The sequence below is a fragment of the Vanellus vanellus genome (genome assembly GCF_965231255.1).
Source record: "Vanellus vanellus genome assembly, chromosome: 1".
In the NCBI taxonomy this organism is placed as follows: domain Eukaryota; kingdom Metazoa; phylum Chordata; class Aves; order Charadriiformes; family Charadriidae; genus Vanellus; species Vanellus vanellus.
Genome location: NC_138905.1, coordinates 48,353,867 through 48,376,259, shown reverse-complemented (window position 1 = coordinate 48,376,259; position 22,393 = coordinate 48,353,867).

The following is a 22,393-nucleotide window of genomic DNA, read 5'->3' as shown; positions in this document are numbered from 1 at the left end:
AAGTTGATCAGGCATGACTTGCCCATGGTAAACCAGCCCTGGCTACTCTCAATCACCTTGTCTTTCACACGTTAAAAAACGCCTTAGAAGAGGTTTTGCTCCATAGACTTCCCAGAGACAGGTAAGGCTCCTTCTTTCCCCTTCTTGAAGTTGGGTGTGGCCTTTACAGATCTCCAGTCAAGAAGAAACTCCCCAATTGCTCTCACCTTTCAAAGACAGTAAAGGGTGGACTTGCAATGACATCAACCAGATAGGATGTATCCTGGGACTTGTGCACGTCCAAGTAGGTTAAGTGATACCAAACTCATTTCTTCTACTACACTCTCCTTACCTTTCCTTTTGTTACTGATGCACGTCTTTCATTTTACTTTTCTCTTTTTCTCTTGTTAATTTCAGTTCCAGCTGACCTCTGGCTTTCCTGACTCTGTTCCTACATGTGCAAGCAATGTCTTTGTACTGCTGCTTCCACCTTAGGTCCTACCCACTTTTCTCCATCTGAGCTCAGAAAGGAGCTCCATGTTCACCCATGCTGGCCTTCTGCCATGCTTGCTTGCCTTCCTGCACACTGGAAAGGACCACTCCTTTGCTCTGAGGAGACCGTCCTTGAAAATTAGCAGCTCTCCTGCACCCCTTTGCCCCCTGAGGCAGTTTCCCATGGGATGCTGCCAGGCAGGTCCCTGAAGAGGATAAAGCTTGCTTTTCTGAAGGCCAGGATTATAATTCTGCTGTCAGTCTTGCTCACTTCCCTTAAATTCCACAGTCTCAGGGTCACTGCAGATCATATTCTAAGGATATTGTGATTGGAAATACCCATAATAAGATTAGCTGTTGCTGAGAGCTATAGCTGTGAAAGTATTACGCATAATGTAAATTAGTTTACTGGAGAAATATTTCTTACAAAAATATGGAGAAAGATGACCTCCAGATGGCACAAGAAGGAAAGCTGTAATAATTGTCCCAGTCTACGTATTGTATCAGTTTCATGTATAGTGTTAACTTTACTCCCCTGAAATTGCATGAGCGAGCCAGATAACTAGAAACTGGGTTTAATTAATGGCAAAATGGTCACTGCATCCAGAAATAAAAGAACAAGTATTACTAAGGTTAAACTTTATTAAGGTTATATTATTTTAAGGGAGACAGATCACAGACTAGGTGCTTACAAGGATGAGTAAGGATGCTACAAAAGTATGGTCTTTCCCATGCTAGATTGATATTAGTTCTGAGTTTTAGAAATGAGTGTCTAGGGTGGTGTAGGATAGTTGATTCTGGTTTGGACTATGAGGATGAAATGCCCAATTTTTAAAAAGCGTTTTTATGATTGATGACTTGGCTTTCCACTCCGCCCTCCCCCCCACCCCCCCCTTTTTTTTTTTTTCTAGTACACTATAGAAATGGTTAGTTCTACCTGGTTTTATCCACTCTTTCTCTTGTGGAATGTACTAATGCATTTATCAGGATTACTATTTTCTCAAATATACATTCAAAATACCCTCCTCACATTGTTAGGTGGTTTGTGTTATTTTCCTCTTGTGTCCTTATGCTTACCTTACCAATTTTTTTCAATTTGTAGTTCCTGATTTGCATTCATTAACATCATTATTCTTTCTGCCATTCTTTGTAAGCTTTTAATTTGACTGCACTTTTAATCCAGTATGATTTTTTTTCTAATCCAGTGCGATCTCCTCTTTGCATATCTTGTAAAAAAAATCCTGAGTGATTTCTATGTATCAGAGCATTTGTTTCTTTTTTTCAGATGATGCTTGCTGAATTTGTGAAAGCACTAGTTCTTAAAAGGAAGAACCATGTCTATGTGTTTCAAGACGAGACTATTATTTTTTTTGTTGTTTTTTTTTTGACTGAGTTTAAATCACGACCAATTGTTTCTGAAATCTCACAAATTTTCCTAAGGGAGGGAGTTTCTCCAAACCCTGTGAAACTGGAGAAGACAGATTTCAGTGTTTTACCTCTTGCTGAATGTCAGATGTGAGAGAGATACTGTGAATGTTTCAGCTATGAAAAAGTTCAGTCAGAGCTTACATCATTTTATACACTTGAGAACTCTTCATGAGACATAAATCTATAGAAAACCACAGTTTTGGTTCTGCCATTCCCAGACTCACTTGTCAGTGCTGCAATGAATTCCTATTCTTAGTAAAGAAAGGTCTGTGTTGTACATCCAATTTAAGGGAAATTTGAGATGAGAGGATCTGTCTCTGTCAAAGAGTTCTGAGTATTTTATTCCAGAACTAATATTAACATTTAAGACAAAAGGAGGCCTCAGGTTGTGCAAGGGGTGGTTTAGGATGGATATTAGGAAAAACTTCTTCACTGAAAGGGTTATCAAACATTGGAACAGGCTGTGCCAGGGTATTGGTGGAAATGGTATCCCTGGAGGTATTTAAAAGACGGGAAGACGTGGCGCTTAGGGACACGGTTTAGTGGTGGTTTTGGTAGTGTTAGGTTGATGGTTGGATTCGATGATCTTAAAGGTCCCTTCCAACCTAGACAATTCTATGACTGATTCACAAGACTTAATGAATCGCTATTCATCACATTGAAGTTACTTGTGACAGCATATGCACTATATACATTATAGATAAATGTTAAAGCACAGTGTATTTCCTAAATTCCATCCCTGTTAGCTGCAAAGGACACCAGCAATTCTAAATTGCACTAACCCTGTAACGGTACTGCAAGGTAAAGTGGCATATGTGGTGAGGGAATCATCTGGCCCAACAGCTGATACCTGCAGAGTTGATGAGGTAGGGCAAGTCAAGTTTAAATTGGCTCTCAATGTTACAGCAGACTGAAGTTTTCTTCCCTGCCATATTTCAGAAGCTGACTGCTCAGGCCTGAAGTTTTGATTCGAGCACAGATGTAGGTTGACAATTACTGTCTGTAGGAGGCCTGTCTCTAGGAGGAAGAGTATTATGTCTTCAATGGGTACTGGTTATCCTTTGGATAAATTGCCAGAATTGCTTTCAAACCACAAGTTGAGGCCTAAACTCTTTCTGAATTTTCCAAAGAACATTCTTGTTTATAAGCAAACTAGGATATTTCTCTTATATATATTTTTCCCCCACTTTTTCCCATGTGCTTTCGTTCCCAAACTGTGATAAAATGTGTCATTTGTCAGTATAATGTATGTGGAGTTTTATGTGCAAGATTATGTAATTTATACTAAACGTAGAAATTGAATTTTATGAAATGCAAGACACATTTAAACGTACATTATCTCTTCCCTACCTTTGGAACTTTTAATATCCTTCATTTTGCTCTCAAACCTCAGGGTTAACGCTTCAATACCCTTTCTCATAACCCAAAGAATTACTGGTGCTGCTGACTTACATATTCCTTTAATACCAAATCTTAAATTGACGGAAAAAATTATCTTTTCCTTTTTGATATTTGCATACATTTGCAATGGTTTCCCTAGTCGGTGATAGAACACAACTTGAGTAAAATGGCACTGAATAAACCCTCCTTCCACAAAAAGTGGTATGAAATAATAATAAAGTATGATTTTTATATGTAAAATTAGCTTGAGAAAAATAGAAAAAAGATCTAAAATCTAAGACTTTTTGTTATTATAAAAGTAATACTAATAAACTCCATAAGAATAAAAAAAAAAAGGGAGAAAGTTGTTATAACATTTTCCATAAGGCTTTGGTTTAGTTACCTGTGTATATAACAACAATATTAAATGTCTCCAGAATGTGTATTGCACATGAAAAAAAAAATCTCTCTGAGTTTAGACCTGATCATATGTTTCATAAAAGAGAGGTTGCTATCAGTATAATTTTCAAAAGAAAATATTGTCGTGCTCACATAATACTTTTAATCCCGGACAAGAAAACATTAAAAAAATAAATACAGATTTCTTGTCCTAGGTAAGATGAAAGAAGGATCCAGAATACTTATGATTTTTCCTTGAGAAGATCTCTTAAGGTGCTTGCAATAACACTTCCTCTGGAAATCTATATGGTTGTGGTAAAACAGTATTGTTTTTTGTGGGTAGAAAGTCATAGGAGTAGGTTCATTGCCTAATGAAATAAAGGAAGTTTCCTTTTCTAAGCTTAAAGCTGTGCATCTCATGCAAGCCGAAATGGCATATCATTTTGAATAGCTAGTGAATATATGTCTTCCCTTCTTTTGTGTAGATAGTGTGAAGAAACTTACAGACCTCTGAGTGAGAGGATTTAGCTGGCCCATTATTATAGAGATGAAGAATAAGGAATATATATCTTAGTACTGCACTGCACACATCATCCAGTTGCCTTGATTTTATCACTGTAGACATAAAGACAAAGGCTCAGATCCATACTCTTTTAACACCTTTATGGATCTTGAGCAGGAAAGTCAGTTCCACATCTGCAAGTACATTGCCTGTCATTCTGAATGATAGTTTGAAGTGAGAAAAAAAAAATAAAACGCTCAGTCATTGATTGTGGTGATCATCTTTTGGTGATTTAAGTAATAGTAATAAGTAATACACATGTATTAAGAAATCAAGAGAAACAGAAAAGGTGGAGTAATGATGAACTTCATTTTCTGTCTTAGAAAAAGGTCAAATGATAAAGTTACAGCAGTGTGCAGGCCATAACTTGAAATCTAAAAATCATTGCCCGAAGAAGAGAAAATCTTCCCCACATCTCTGATTTCAAGCTGCCTCCTCTGCTGGTAGTAGCATGGAACCATATGACTTTCGTGTTCAACTTTGACAAATATCATGAAGTAATGCATAACAGAGTTCATACTGTAGTGACAGTTTTATGAAACTAAGTGGCAAACTCAGATTTTATGCATCAACAGGACATTGACTGATACATGTTGCAGGTCTCTGAAAATAAATTTGCTCTAACTTTATTTCTGTTTATGTGCATGTCACCAATAGTAGTGTAGGACTGCAGCAAAAAATCTGAGAGATTTTTACTTTCCCACCTTATTTTCCATAATTTCAGAGACCTTAAGAGGGTGAAATAAACCCTTGACAGTTCTGCTACCTCAGATTGCTTTTAAGTTAACTTCCAGTCTTATCAATTGCGGCAACTGTATGGCTAGATACCACCACCACAGAATGAGGGGAAAATCACAACAGAATCCACTGAGGGGCTTTCCTAAATGGTAGCAAATGTGTAAATGCGTCAGGCTAGTTTCTTGCTCTGCGGCATGTTAGTAGTGCTCTAAATGATATCGAAAGGGGATTATGTTTTGCACTGTTTACTTTGTTATGACATCTGTGCCGCAAGGAATCTGTGAAAGAGGCGTCAGAGGTTCCACCACCTGAAATAGGCTGCTACCTCTTTGTCGTATAAAAATTTGCAAAGGTGAATGCCTGTGCGGTATAATTATGGATACTTTCAGCTGTGCTCTTTGGGGAACATTCTTCTCCACTGCCAAATTTAGGATTATGAAATCTGTGCAAACAAAATATTTGATTAAAAGCAAAACATATTTCTGTGTCTTGCCATAATTTGTAGATTATAATGAATATTAAGTAAAAAAATCATATTTTGAGGGTGAATTTTCTCATGGAGCTGGTGACAGCATTTTTCTGTGTTCTTCAGGGAAAAAACCTGTAATAGTCTATGTTTTTTTGTTTGGTTGGGGTTTTTTTAGATCTATTAGACATGAATTCTGACTTTTTTCCATCTGGTTGCTGAACGGGTTCAACAGCAGTAGATTATTTGGTACTGTGAACCCCAGATGTTACTAGGAGGTCTTTGTGCTATAGGACTTTTATGAAATAGATCTAAGACTGTTTATTACCTGGTGAAGGTGTCGGGTATATCTGGCAACTCTGGAGGGACATCTGATTAGTAGATCTGAAAATGTCTGTATACTAGCTCACATAACGTATCTAGAGGCCATAAGTGGGACTATTCTTTACATTAGCATCTTGTGCATCTCCAGATCACTTTGGGGAAAAAAAACTAAACCTCCAGAAATACTACTAAGTGCTCTTTCTTCTAAACCTTTCTAGAGTTATGTAAAAAAACCTTATAAGAGGTAACAGGATGGAAAAAAATATGCTAGTATCTTTTCTCTTGCATTTTGCATCAATATAATGGAAAATTGGTTTTGATTCACAAGAAAAATAAAGAACCTGTTTTAATTAAATGTACACCATACGAATGGTGTGCAGCATTTTCTAGTGTTTTGGAAGTCCTACTCTCCCAATATTCTTTGCTGAATATCTTCAGAATAAAGATATACTTTTCTAGATTTACGATTGTCATTTTCAGAGGGCTTTTGATTATTAAATTGTACACTTTTAAACTTGTTTGCTTTCTTCCTCTCCTAATTTATAATCTGGGTTATTAATTCTACTCTCTGTGTAGTCCTCTTAATTGACACTGAAATTTGTAGCAACTGGGAGAACTTCTGTTCATGTCTAGGCAAATATTTTCCTCAGTCTGTTAGGCTACTGCTCCTGCCTTCTAAAGTTTGCTTCCTTGAGAATTACCACTAATCCTTTCTGAGTAACTCTTCTTTTCCTTAAATATAATGTAGGCTAAAAGCCCATAAATGTTACTCTCCATAGTTGGTTTGCTGCCACAAAAGATAGTTGGAAAAAATTCCTGCTCTTTCTACTTAGAGCCTTGAAAAATTAGAAAATAAAGCTGAAAAGTAGTATAAATATCAGGTCTTTTCTGGCTCTTTTGGATCAAATCTGATAGATCCTAAGAACCCCTTATTCTCTAGAATTCCTTACCAGATATATGACTATATGCTGCTATGACATCTTTCCATAGGATTCTAAAGCAAAAATACATATGGCTTGACCATCTGAACACAATGGCCAGAGAACTGCCTGACGCCTGGTATTTGAAAGAAGAGACAAATCAACATAATCGTGAAGCCACATGAGCATGTGAGACTTCTGCCTGATCACTGCCGAAGAAATAGTGCAATGGCATCTACACAAAACCTGAGAAAAAAAAGTAAAAGTATCAAAACACGGAAAAAAAATCATATTTAGAAATGCATAAAGGGACATGTGGAAGAAAAGCATGTGTTTAAAGCAATTCTATTTATGGGGGGTTGGGTGCTTTACTGTTCACAGTCCAGAATATTCCTGTGACAGTGGTTGCCAATGCCATTATTTCAAAGAAATGACTATAAGTCACTATCTTCTTTTAACACCGTGGTGATGGAGAATATGTGGATTGTATACTTTTTTAATAGAAGTACTGCTCAGAGAGCTTTCCAGAAAAATAAGAAATGTGGTTTCAGTCACCGCCTCTGCTGAACACAATCAAACCCTCGGTTTTCACTTTCCAACACTACTTGGAAAGCAAGAAGTTAAGCAATGAGTATGCATCCCACTGTCCCTACTGATAGTATGAGACTGGGCAGAAAGACTTCTGTAAAGGTCTGAGAGAGACTCCAGCTCAGGTCTTAGAGTATGTGGAGAAGGAGTCTTGGTTCCAGTTCAGAGCCAAAAGGCAGGAGCTATTTGTGTCATGGGTTTTAGCTTGGAAGTATTAGAGCTATTTGCTTTTTGAGCTTCAGGTTCTGCTAAAGTCTCTGGTGGTGGTGGTGGATGTGCCTCATCCTGCATATATTTAAGTGCTGCAGAAGCAACTGAGCTCTGTGCTATGGAGAGTAAGAGACCTCACTCTTGTGCGACTGCTGTTCAGTTCAATGTCTGAGCTCTGCTTGGATTTAGGCGGAAAGAATTTACAAAAGCCCAGTTTGCCATAAACCCACTGACTTAGATTTTTGTCCTACGGATGAAAAATTGTTGTCTTATGAATGAAAAATTGTACTCTGGATTGCCAGTGGAATTATGTTCATGCTGATATTGGCTCCTGCTATAATACTACAGAAAGAAACAACTGATCTTTGTTCTCTATTGTCAAGTTGATTGGGGAATGCTAACCTTGATTCTGTGTTTTTAGGTATTAATATGTTTGCTAGCACATTATGAACAATATACTACAAATATAACCTAGGTACTAGAACTGCAGATGTTATTGTTATTAATTAATAGTATCGAGTTGTTAATCATAATTTTAAATGCTAGGTCATTTTTCATTGCAGTGAAGAACGCTGGCTGTTTTCCCATGGCCGCCTGTTCTGAGGAAGTGACAATTCTGTGATCATTCTTGTTTTCAAATATTGAAGGCAATTGCAACTGTTCCAAAAATATGCTAGAGAAACTACCTCAGGCAATATTTCATGTTTAACATTTAAAAGTCATTAGAACAGTGGAAACTCATTATGTATCTTAATATATATACGTTTCAGTCAGAAAGACAGACAGATGTAATTGATCTTGAAATTTTGCCTGTTGTTAACATTAAAATGGAGGTACCCACTGGACAATGTTGTTACATTTGGTATTTCAGAACACTGAACTGACAGGAGTTGTCAGGCAAGACTGAATGGCTGTCACGGGATGCGCACAATACTCATATGAAAGCCCAGTTCAGCAATGTATGTAAAACATGCTGAAATGTAAATGTCACTGAAATTAGTAGGCTTTAAAGATGAGATTAACCCAAAGCAAATAGTTAATTGCTATATTGAATCATTATCTATGCAGGTGTTATTGGATTGAGTGGAAAAAAAAAACAGCCAGGAAGACTGATTCTGTAATTATTAAACCCAAACTTTTCTGGGTGGCAGATAAAGTGGATATCAATGGCACTTACTTCCTGTTGACTGTAGCAAATGATGATGAAAGTTTGGAAACAGGCATGATTACAGAAATTTAAGGGTGAGAACAGTGACAGTGTTGCTATGATTTCTGAAACAGGAATTTGTAGTCCAGCTTTTCCATTCGGCTTATTTTTAGACAGCAGGAAAAAATTCTTTAAAATTTGAAGGATAGCATTTCCAGTCCATGTCATCCAGTTTGACCGCGCATAAGAGAAACTATGCTGCAAGTGTATCAATGCTATCTGGTTTTGCTGATTTAACTTAGTAACCCTTGTTATTTTTTGAGTGTTACCATCTTAGCTATTTTTTTCTATAGGCTACCTACAACAAACTTTTTTTTTTTTTTGCATGTTCAGGTTTTTGTTTTGCTCAGAAATTCTTCATCTAGAATAAATCAAATTTCATGTCCAGGTTTTCAGTGATACTAAGGACTATTTTCTTTTTCGAAAAATCTTCTGGAACTCCAGAAGAGGTGTATGTGTTTACGAAGATAATAACTGCTTCAGAAGTATTGAAGGTGCCAGTCACCTGGAGAGTATTGCTTGTATTATATCAGCTGAGAATATCTCTCAATTTGGAAATGGAAAGAATATTTTCAAACAATTAACCTGAGAACATGGTAAATGAAGTTTCCGAGAATTAAATACCTCTAAGCAACTTCCTCATAGTAATTTCTGTTAATGTTACTTGCATTAATTCTAATACTAAGAAATATGTATTGGCAAGTGTAAGGAGATGGCTGTTCACATTTTATTTATTATAAACATTGAAACAAAGGAAGTTATATGGTTATTCTGGTGTCATGAGTCTTAAAGATGATTATTTGCTCACTGTTTCTAGTTTTGTTGTAGCTTGCTGTTGCTAGCAATTCATCTTCAAATTATCTCAGTCATTTCTTAGCTGAAAACCTAATTCTACTTATAAACTGAAATTGTATTTGTATATATTGTTGACATTTGAATCTTAGTACAGTCATTAAGCCTGCACATTGTTTCAACCACGTGATTTGAATATTAATAAAAGAAACTTTCAGGGTTCAGTATCTCTGCTTGTACATGTGTTTAAGGGGTGTTTGTTCACAATATATTTTATGTCTAACTATTGTCATGTTATCGGTATTCCTATGCAAATGGTTAATTTTCAAAAAGAGCAAGTGGATTGATGGGAAATCCACAGTTATAAAGGTAGAAATTGAAAAATATCACTATGGTGATGGGGATGAGCAGTTATATGTCTGATTTTCAGATTATCTGGTTCAGGCATGGATTCTAATGTAGGTAGCTATAGTGAGCAAGTCTTTGACAGTAACAATGTTCCACTTAATTGAATGGTTCTTGAACCATCCACTGGAGGTAGAAAAAGAAAATCCTGCTGCTGGCCAGCCTTGACAAATGTGACTGAGAATGTTAGGGCAAAATGCTGGTGAATAGAGACTACTTTTTTTTTTTTGGACTGAGAACAAGCTGGGGGAGGAATTAATGTAGGAAATGCTTTTTAAAGCATTATAAAAACACCCTATAGATAGCTAGGATTAACTCAGTCTTTATTGGTAGATCTTCACTTATCACCTGACTCCTGCTGAAACCTTTCACATTCAAACCTTTTTGAAAAACATCACGAATTTCCTGTGCTGTGACTAAGGTGAGCTTTATCTGGTAATTATTTTATGAGATTCCTACTAACAGAAAAAATCACGATCGAATTTAGTTTAATCAGCCCATGCTTCATGTACATGCAAAACTTGAAATGCAGAGTCAGGCTTTGGCATTAGATACAAAGTTGGTACTCTTGAAAATAAATTCTAACCTGTGTGAACTATAAGATCCTCTGTGGTTGCACACAAGTAACGGTGACATTTTGGTTCTTATTTCATGTAACATTTGGAAATACGGGAGAAATGCTGGAAGTTAAGACGACACTCGGGCCAGGATAATTGGCCTGTCATGCATTCTTATTTTGGCATTCAACCTTACCTAATATGCCGGTGTAACAGGGCACGACGTGCTGTCAAGATGATTTGACAAGCCTGGGAATTTTCAAAGACAGTATCTTACTGCATAAGACTTTTTATTTATTAGTACACTTCCAAGGAATTGTTTAAATATCCTCACTACCCTGTTTGCATAGTCCATCGGAGGTAGTGAGCACAGCAGCATCACAATGTTTGTTTCCAGCAGCTCTGAGCTGGCACTGTGCAGGGAACTACTAGGAGCAAATAGCACGGGATCTGTGACTGATTTTCCTTTACTTCCTTGACTCTGTATTTTTAGTTTGCATAATAATGCCTTGTGGCCTTGATCTTGATTAGATCATCTGACTGTTACGAAAATATGAATAGTAATTGCAGGGAACTTTTTTTAATTTGAAACTTTTGTGTTTTTTCAAACTTTGGCAAAAATCTGGGAGACAGCTCCTACGTTTTCCTAAAGATAAATCGATGAATACTTAAGTTGAAAGGAAAAACACCTTTCTTTGCTGCTGAATGCCCTCCCTGCAGGATTAAATTACAGTGGGAAATACAAGTAAACCTGTTCCCTTTCCCTTGACAGACAAAACTCAAAAAAAATCCCACAAATCTTGTTTAATAATATAAAATTATAGATCATGATGGAAGGGTAGTACAAGTTCCCATATTATTAGCCAAACTCAAATGTATTATACATTTCCCACAATTTGTGTTGAAGCAATCCGTATGTTGTCATTCAATAAGGAATTATTATGAACAGAGAATTACAGGAATATAGCTATATCTAATCTCAGGCCTTCCAAATCTATTGACACATGAGTAAGGTTGCCACATATTGATTGAGGATCTCCTAGATGACCATAACGTGCTCTTTATCATGTGTGAAGGAGTCCAACCCTTTCTTGAAACTTCAGACCTACTCTCTTTCTGCATAGCACAGTTTCTGTATAGCACCCAGTATGGCCATTACATCCAGCATTTTCATAGAACGTCAGACATACCTTTGATGTCCTACAACTGTAGTGTGTACGTCAGATGTTCCTGGATGAATGGCAGCCACTGGTGAAAAGTTTGATGCTGTTAACTATGTAATAAATACCATACAGGTAGCTTGCACATCTGGAAATTCAAGGCCCTCAAAATTTGCACAGAAAGATTTCCAGATGGAAAACAAGCTCAAGTGAGGTAAAGCAATGCAGTGCAAGTGAAGAAAAAGCTAGTCAGACTGTGTGTTACAAAAAAGAACGGGCTTACTTTCCTCACGAGGAGAGCCAACCAGGTAAGGATGTTGATGGTTGGACTTGATGATCTTAAAGGTCCCTTCCAACCTAGGCAATTCTATGATGTTCTAGCGATTAAAGTCTTTAAAAAAAAAAGTATCAAGACAAAAGAAGTAAATGATAAATGTATGTAGGGAGAATAGTACTGTATTTGAATAGAAAGCCAAGCCCCCCCTCCTTTTGCTTTGTATGCCTTTAACTCATCAATAGATTATCAATGCATAAGCTGTCTTTGGAAAGCTAGAAATAACATTTGGCTTGCTGAATAGATGCCATATTTGCATTTTGGTTGGTAATAGGAAATCGCAGTTTCCAATGAATGGGAATACACAGTAAATTTGTTCCTTTTTACAAATGTCTTATAAATAGTGAGTGAAAGTCAGATGAAAATGGAGAGAGCGGCCATAGCCATTCCTCTGTAATAGTTCTGTGGGTGCTATGTGGGAACAAAACTCTTTGGGGAATGCTACTTTCTTACATCCTGCTAACACTGGACTTGTCCTCACCAGCAGTCATGTGGAACTGCAATAGCTTAAATGTCACCTATAGCAAATCCTCCATGATACTGTGGCTGGATATAGATGTATACCATGTTTTTTAAACTTGTCTCTTACCTAGGGTAATTGAATAGTCACAGTGCTTGAGTTCTATCAAATGAAAAAGTGCAAGATACTTAGGCAACTTTTTCTCAGACAAAGCTTGCAAACTGAGGGATGACATTTTGTGCAGGAGAGACGAAGGCTCTAAATCACATGGCATTTATGAGCTATGCTTTTAGAGTGCATTAATGCATTGCAAACTCGTGAATAAAAAGGTTATTCATGTTGTGTTCATGGGTTATATTGTATTTATTGTGCATCTTTATTTGTTTTGATATTGCCATTAGTCTGCATTTTCAGAGGTTTGTTACATTTACGAGCCCTTAGCTGGTTCAGTCTCAATTCTTAAACGAACAAACAAAAGACAGTGAAACAACAAGACAACTTGTTTTGTCATCCTACAGGATTTGTAATGGGAAGTTCTTTCTTTTAGTTTTCTTACAGGATCTAAAAGTTCTTTGAATCCTATGTTGCCTGGAAAGATGCTCATTGTTTTTGATGTCTGACAATAAGTTTTCTGGAAAAGCAGCCAGGCAGCATTGAATACATGAAATTACGCACATATGGTTTCAACAGGCAGACACAATTAGTTTGATGTTGCTTCAGTGGTTGATCTGCGTGGGCATAAGTAGACTCAACATGTTGGACTTCAGTGTGTGTATGTGGCATGTTATTTTATAGGTCATCTGACTACTCCCAAGTTGGCAGTTGGGTCTTGGAAGCTTATGCTAGGTCACATGGAGCCGTGTCTTGTATCCACTTAGCTTAAGTGACCAAGTTCTGGCAAGTAAGAAAGTGTGTGGTCATTTTTTTAATCTATATTGCTGGCTGAATACAAGCTGAGATGAGCTGATCTCTTTCCAAGGCAGTATTGAACTTACAGTAGAGCTTCTCTGAGGACAACTTTGTCAGAAGTCCTGCCTTTCCCTGCAGCTTGGAAGTTTTCCCTGAGCTGAGCAGGCAACTAGACGTCTGCACAGATCAGAAGCTGATTGTCAAAGACCCTAAGCAACAATCCAAGCCAAAATTCTCATCTCTAAACATCTTGAAGCTCTGCTGGAAGAGTAAGGATAGACTGTACTTGGTGGGGTAGGACTGCAAGCTTGTATGTTACTAGTTCTGGATAATTGCACACTGCATTTTGAATTCACTTTCAGTTCACTTCATGCCAGCATAACTGTGCAAACGCAAGAGAGTGGAACCAATCTGTTCTAGCTAATACCAGATCTCTAGATGTGTATACATGTTTTTAGGCTTTTTCTAGGATTGCATCAATAGTTATTCTCTTTTTGTTTGCCAATGTAATAGTTTATCTAAATTTTCATAATCTGTTGCTTTTGATTCCGTGAGTCTAAAGTAAGAGAGGGAGATACCTGTTAATAGGAAAAAAAAAAAAAATCTTCTTGGGTAATAAAAAGATGTAAAGATATTTAAAAATTCAGAAAATTCATCATTATCCTGGTGGCTTTGTTGCTCATTTGGCAAAACAGTGAAGCACTCTGAACTTCTTTTGTTTTTTTTCTGCAAACTTTTTCTTTCTAATGCAGTGTAGTATCTGTCAATGCAGAATCAGGTAAGTCATTATGTTTCTTAGCAAATGATATCCAAAGAAGGTCATCAAGTAAGTAAAATATTTTGCTTTGTTAGGTATTTTCCTATATCATTATTTGCAACTTCCTTTCATACCTTTTGTAAATAGACATTTGTTTTTAATAACACTATGTATCAGCTACTTGTGATATGAGTCTCCATAGCAAATGCTCATAGTCACAGTAGTTCTTAAATACATTAGGATATGTTAATTTTAATTCTGATCAAAAATCCTCTGGAATTATTGCAAGATTTTTTTTTTTTCTGTTGGTTTCAATGGAGTTCGTGTTTAAGCCTAATGATCTGAACTGCTTAAGCCATTTCAGTTGTGTTTCAGGGAGTGTGAAAAATTATAATCCTTATTCCCAATTTTTAATTATCTTTGAGATTTTTATTTTGTATCAGTCTTTTCTAAAACTTTGTATCCATCATGATTGAAAACTGGCAAGGATAGTGAAAATTTTTGATTACCTAATCTTATTTGCCAAAACAAAACCACAAGCCACAGAATCCTGTCATGCTGATGTATATCTTTGATATTAGTAGTAGCTTAAACTAATTAGGAAATTAAGTTTCCAGAAAAATAAGTATTCTTTTTTCCATTGCATTATTCTGGTTGTACTCTGGTAAAAGCATATTACACTATTAAATTTTGAATTTGGCCCCTTTTCTATAGCTGATACTATATCTATCACTTCATTACTTTTATTTTAAATTTCATTAATGAGGTCAAGGAAGAGTCTTATGTTATTGTTTGAGTGTCTCTTTTTTATGAATTAATTTTGATAAGAATCAATTCTAACCATTTTTGTTATTGCTTGTGTGAGTATTTTGCAGACTGCATTAATTAAGAAAATTGGCCTATAATTACTGCAGTTACCCATATCCTACCAGGTTTCAAAATTACAGAAATAATTATGGTCCTAAGAGAGTCAGGCAACTTTTCAAATGCTGCATTATACATGCTACACTAAATGCTATGAAAGACTTGACTAAAATATTAATGCATCTCAGCTGGAAAACCTAATGTGTCTTTCTGCAAAGAGTTTTGCTTATAGACAGAATTATTTTGGTTGAATTTTCAGAAAAGTCCTCAGTTTTGAAGGTCGTTGTGTTTTTTCAGCTGCAAAACTGAACAAGTTGATACCCGCAGAATACTGTTTTTCATAGTAAAAGCCTAACACCAACTTCATTTGTGTTTGCTTCTGTATAAACTTCAAATGCTGGATGGAAATGTCTGTGGAGACATTTTGGCCTGGGAGAAGAGGATAAAAGAACCTCTTCTTAGAAAACGGCATTTCTTAGAACAGTAATCTCTTCAGCAATAGCGAAAAACTTTGATTTTAACAGCCTACATTTTACTAAATGTACTATTTTAACATTTTTGTCTTATTTTCTTTCAGCATAATGTCTACATAAAAAAATCAAATGGCATATGACAAAAATATAGAAAATCTCCTGAATGACCTCTATATTTGCTATTATCATGTTTGAGCTTTTGGATGCTCGTGCAGACTTCTGTGTGGTACAGTCAACTTGCACTGCGTTGTTGGTACAGCCTCAGGATCCACGTTGCTGAGGGAAGGGGACTTGTGGAGCAGAGCATAGATGTAAGACTGGCTTCTCTCCCTTTTCTGGAGGTTGTAAAGAGGAGAGGAAGAGTGAAAGGAAAGCAGCTACAGAAAGTGCACATTGAGTCCCAAAGCAGTATGGTGATCAAGGCTGTTTGGCCTTTTGTGTAGTTACCAGTCAGACATTATATAGGATCTATAAGTTCCACTGCAGCAATGATTTTTGCCTGTGAAACATAAAGGTGATCCTCGGACTTGATCCCTTAGTAAGTCTTCTTACCTGAGTGGTTGAAAAAGTAGGCGACAGGGCCTCTGTGTTATCCCAGTGAATCCCTCGCTTCTTATGGGAAGTCTACTATTGTCCCTTTTCTCCCCGTTTCTTCCATTGCCAGTTGAACTTCATGCATTTTTAGAAAGATCCATTTATCACTGAATCTCTTATTTCAGGGCTGGCACAAACACTCTATTCTTATCTAACGTTAATCCCTGCCTTACTATGTTAAGCAATTTCTTTTTTTTTTTTTTTTTTTTGCTATGGCTATGTTATTTTTGTATTCACATGCTATTTTCTATTTGTGTTGCAGCTTTACCTGTTACATTTTCTGGGACTTTGTAATAGACTGTTTGCCACCTGGCTCCTGACCACAGCAGTCACCCATGGCCCCTGTGACAGCCTGGTGTCTCAATGCATTTCAGGAGAAAAAAAAAAATAGGCTGAAAATAGTTTTTACCTGATTACCTTATGGCAACTTTCAGAAGTCAATGGTTCAGAAAGAAGGCGATGGAGGATTTAGTGCCAGCTGCAGGTGAGCAAGGGTCAAACTCCGCTCTCTTAAAGCAACCCGAACCTTCCTTGTGTCCATCTGTGACACAGTCTTACCTCGTGAATAACTGGGGTCACTGCTGAAAATGCCAACATCTAGTAAGTGGTGAGAATTCCCTTATCCCCTGTTTTTTGGATTCTTTGGAGGTGAGGATCAAGTATCTCTCCAGACAATAGATGCAAACAAAAAAAAAAAAAACCCAACAACAAAAAAAAAAAGGAAATATGAAATAGTTGACTAAAAGCCTAAATACTGGGAGAAATTTGAGGAGGAAGTATAGAGAGAGATCCCAGCTTCAGAAACTCTTTTCCTTAACTTACTCGATACGGCAAAGAGAAAGACTGAACGTAGAATTTGTCCCTTACACTCCTGGCTGAGTTTACAAGAAGAATGGCTCTTTGGCCTAAGTAATTTTATATTAGTCTATGTGAGGTGCTCAAAGACGAATGTTATTTTCTCCTCTAAGAACCAATGAGAGAACATTTATTTCTTTTTCCATTTCCATGCATGTGATGTGTCCTAGAATTGTGAGTAATCATTGCTCTTTCTGATAATAAAAAGGTTTATATATTTGATACAAGCTTATTTGCAGACATGATACTGTTCTTTCTATTCCTCTGGCTCCAAGAATTTGCCTTTTTTGCCATTTTTATGGTATAATCTTAGCAGGATGAGATGGGCTATATTATAATTTGTATTGAAATTTGGATTCAAACTCCATATTGATGAAAACCCAGGGATCCTAATTTCAGATCATAGAATATTCAAAACTATGTATATATTCAAAAACTTTTAGAATAGTAGAAAATGTTGTCAGCAACACCATCACCTTTGTTTTAATAAAGAGTGGCTGCAGCTGTTTCTTTTCAGGAACCCAGTTCTATGGCTTGGTATTAGGAAAACTTGCAGTGTGTCTACAGTATTGCTTTTCTCAAACTCTTTTAAACATTTTTCTGCCTAGTTTTGCGTCCCATTTAGGTTTAGACAGGACACTGCTCAGTTTTAGCTAATTCTGAATGAAAAAAAAAAAAAAGTATGTAGTTCTTGCAATATTCTAAGGTTAGTTAAGAAATACTCATCGTCTTTGTCCTTTTGTGATGGTTTTGCTGGATGGCTTCTTAACAAGACTTTTGCTAATTTTAAAATCATCTTACTAACAGGCTTAGCGGAGAATCAATTTACAGAAACTTCATATTCTGAGGGAATGCACTAAAATTGTTACATAGCACTTCTGAGTGGTAACACATCATCTTTTAGAAAATTGTCCTATTCCGAAGTTGCTTATCTATTCTCATCCAGTTTTTTATTTCTTAGCTTTTCACATTTTTACTGGGTTTTTTTTTGTTGTTGTTGTTGGTTTTTTTTTTTTTTGTGTGTGTGTGTGTGTGTGTGTTTTTTTTGCCTGCTTGCTTATTCGGAAGTGATGGGCCTTGTCTTCTTCCCTCCTCCCTCCCCCCCTTTTTTTTTTTTTCCAAGCATTGGACTTTTAAGTCTTCCCCACAATTTGTTTGAGTAGGAGTTTTACTGCTCACACTGAACAGTTCCAGCACACTCACAGGTTTACATTCCTGTCAGAAGCTGCTGATGTAAGAGAGCTCTAAGTTCTTAATGACAGAGTTTGCATTATAAAAAGGGAGTTACAATGCATAAGCAATTGAATGCATCATACTGCATGAAATATGCGGAATTTAAAGTATGGAAATATTAAATGAAGTATTTTTAATCACTGAAAAGGAAAACAAGTAGGATCTCTTAAACCTCAGAGATTAAGTACTAAGAAAATTAATCGGGGTGGCAAAAACCCCCACGTGTTTGCGGTTCCTGTTTTGTGTAGCTAATGACTTGAGTAACCTAAAGAATGCTGGCGTTATCAAGCTGGATTAGCTAATGTATATGCTAGCCTGACTGTTCAGCATGTCTGCGCTGATGAATATAAACAACTTGTGGGAAAAGGCTGAATTTGCAAAGGCTTCAACCTGCATTGTATAACAGGACATGACTTTTTAATATTTCTGATCGCCTAAGATGAATTCTAATGAACACATTTTTATAACCTAGATCATTAGATGGACGTAAAATGTTTCTCTGGTAAGTGTTTGTGGAAAGGATTCTTAATAAATGAATCACTAAACCTTTGAAAGCTTCTTCATGCATTCATTTATATGCATTTATAATAAAGCATGCATGGCTTGCTGGAATATAAACACGAAACCTAGAATTCAAACAAACTAAGGACTATTTTCTGCCTTTACTTACTAGTTGAGTTAAAGCATCGCTTGGATCACTTTCTTCAAGGCATGAGAAGACTGTCTCTAGAACTGACTGGAGAAAAAAACGAGGAAGAATTGTATCTTTCATATGTCTGCTTCCCACAGAAATGTCACTAAGGTGATATTTCTGGACCCAGATGAGAGTAAACTATAGCCTGTTGGATGGGGCACCCACTAAGAGCTGGAAAGCTATATGATCCTCGTGCACTCGATTCAAAGCAGGAGTAGGAACAAAGTTCTTCACCATCTGAAATGAATGACCTACATAGCAAGATATAGAATTAATATCTGTTGAGACAGAGGAGAAAAGATGATTTATGTCAGGTAGAACAACTGCAAAAAGGTATTACTATGATGTATATTCATTAGGGCACTCCAAAAAAATAGATTTGAATCTTTATCTCCAGCATCATCTGAATGTGAATATCTCTTATGGCGCTTGAGTGGCATGGATCTGAGGTTACTGAGAGATTGGAGCTTTGCATCTCCCAAATGCAAAGCAACTGATACCAGCTTAATAGAACATTGACTAGATTTGAAATTTACAAAAAACTCTTTTGGGAAAAAAAAAAAAGCTAAACCCTCTTGCCAACTCACCATAGTTTATTGGTGATGAAGAAAGGGGTTTCTGCAAGAAAGTATTAAAGGATTATTTTTTTTATAAATTAACAGTTAGATGACTGAGGAATACGAATTGTCTTCTGAACTGGAGCTTTATGCTGAATTTATATTCTGCAATGTGAAAGAATTTGCATCAGTCATGATTCAGTTTTTTATTTTTTTACCTAGGAAAACAATCACATGAATGCACAGTATTGACAATACAGAAAAAAAAATATTAATAAGGACAAATGAGTGGCTTAATGGTAGAGAAAAGAACTTGAATCACGCTTGACCTCGGTGAGTTCTTCTCTCGGATGTTCTCTGTGTTCTTTCATCATGATTCCTAGGCAGAACCACACTTCTGTACAAAAAATATTTTCAATATTTCAGATTAATCAAATGATTTGTTTATATGTGTTCTTTCCTGAATCACGTATTGAACTACATTCGCTGTCTGTCAGAAATTTCCTGACAATTTAATTAAGAAGCACAAAGCCATTTAAACATTCCCCTGAACTGTTTACCAAGAGTGAAAACTGACGCAGTTTCTATTGAGCAACTCAAAACCAAACTTTGAAACCTTAATATTTTGCTATGTACTATCTCGCACTCTAAAACCAATTCACAGTCACTGTCACACATCTCCAGTGTTTTCACCCTAAAGCTTTCTTACCAATGACGTGTAAAATGTAGTGACATGGTGTTTTGCACATAGATTTGCAAAGCGTCATAAATCAATGAAACCATCAACTTTGCTCTGTTCAGTAAGGCAGTCCTTCCACATGCAGCACACCAGGACACTACGTGCTTGTCCTGGTACACCTCTACAGAGTTTCTACAATGTAATACATTGACATATTTTTTTCTTCTCTATTTCCATCTGTGTTTTCATAATAGCCAGAGATCATGATGACTGGATGCTTTGCATTACACCTTCTAATTTCTTCCCTTTGGATTCCTGTGTGTTTGTGGAATTTCTACTATAACAAAACAAACAAACAACAAAAATCCCCACAACAAACTGATGTATGTCCTGTGCTTTTGTGCTCTCCTATGTTATGGAATAAACATTTAGAGGCATCTATACCAGGCAGGTGAGACAAGTACCAAGAGCCTAGCGGTGGCTGATAACAGAAAACATATACTGCTTAAGTTAGGGCAGACCAAAACTGGAAAAGTGAGAAGATACCAAAAGAGATGTGGTAAAATGCTGAGCCAAATGGCTAGGTTGAGAGCCTGGCCAAAAATTAGGCTAAAGATCAACATCTGTATTGCAAGGTAGAGAAAGAGGAACAAAAGGAAAGGCTAAGGACACTTTGGAGATGGTAACAAACAGATGGGGGGCTGGAGTAAGGCAAACTTACACCAGTCAGACCAGGAAAAAAAATTACAGAGCAAGTTCATGGAGCGCGTCTGCAGCTGAATGACACGCTTCATGCATTATAGCTGCTTGGATTGTGTCATGTATCCAATGGGGAGAAACTATGAGTGTGGCTAAAAGATCAGTCTGAAACTCTCAAATAGTCCCAGCAAGTAAAATTTCTCTGATCTTAAAGATATTGGAGTGAACTCTGCAATACAGAGATGTCCAGCACAGATCAATGCGTCTCCTGGAAGGATGGTTACCGAACACTGCATTTTTGTTTCCATCATTTTCATCGCTAGGATCTTTTCCTTACTATGTTTGAAATAAATATGATATTTATATTTAATTTAAAAATCCATCCCTAATCTTATCTTCACCATGATCCAATTTTGGTTAGACTGTACCTCAGATTTCTTTCCAAGATGGATAAATTCAAAATACTTCAGCTGAAACCAGAGGTGTTAAGTTGGTGCTTTTTTTTAAGGGAGTCCTTCAATGTAAATCCAATATTTTTACTTGTGTTGGATCAGAGGTAAACAGTTTTTTCTTTCTATAGAAAATAAGTGGCTGTACTGTGGCTGTTGTGAAGAGGATGACATTCTGAGCATCAGAAAGTGTTGTGTTGTATTTACATTGATTTTTGTAGCCTATGGGAATGCTATTTGTTTGCTCTTAAAAATAAGCATGACAATATATAATAATTGACCTGCAAAAGTAGGTTAAAGTTACATTTTCAGCCATACTTTTCTCCCTTTCCAAGTTGTGCATTCCTTTGACATACTGAAGAGTGCCAGTAAAAAAAAGGACTTTAACACAATCAAATCCCAGGTGTCAGCCTTGTGAGAAGATGCCTGATAGTTCTTTTTGCTTTGTTGTTTTATGAAGAGCTAGATACTGGTTATTCTGCTGTTGGTAATTCAGACATTACATCTGTGGTTCTCTCTTCTCCACCATATTGTTCTGCAGTCAATAAAAGAGTGAGGGCTGTTTGTCTTCGTCAGCCTGTAAGCCCATAGAGTGCTCCAGCTGCTGCACTCATCCAGTCACCCTCTGTCTCCAACATGAATCACAGAATCATAGAATGGTTTAGGTTGGAAGGGACCTTGAAGATCATCAAGTTCCAACCCCCTTGCCATGGGCAGGGGCACCTCCCACTAGATCAGGTTGCTCAAAAGTCCATCCAGCCTGACCTTGAACACCTCCAGGGAGAGTTGTTCTTGCAAGAACTCTTGTTCTTGCTAAGTGTGGCATAAATCAGAAAAGTACCGCTGCATTGTGATGCTCCATATTTATTCATGCACACTGAATTCCCCAGCAAACTTACTCAGAGAATCTTTCCAATGTTTACCATTAAAACTCCTGGTTTGGTTACAGTGGTCAGATGTGTTATTGAGGTCTCTTGATTAAATTAGTAGTTTCTTGGTTATTTTTTTTTTTTCATTCATACTCGTTATATCAGTCCAGATAGTGTTTTGGCAATTTTAACATTTAGCCATATACTGAATTTGGGAGTGTTACAGTTCCATATGTATAAGACTAGAAGTGAGAATTAAATATGCTTTAGAATATTCTTTTATGTGAATGTTTATAAAATAATTACAAACTAAGATAATGCTTTTTTCTCAGCGCTCCATAAGTGAACTTCAATTTGCAT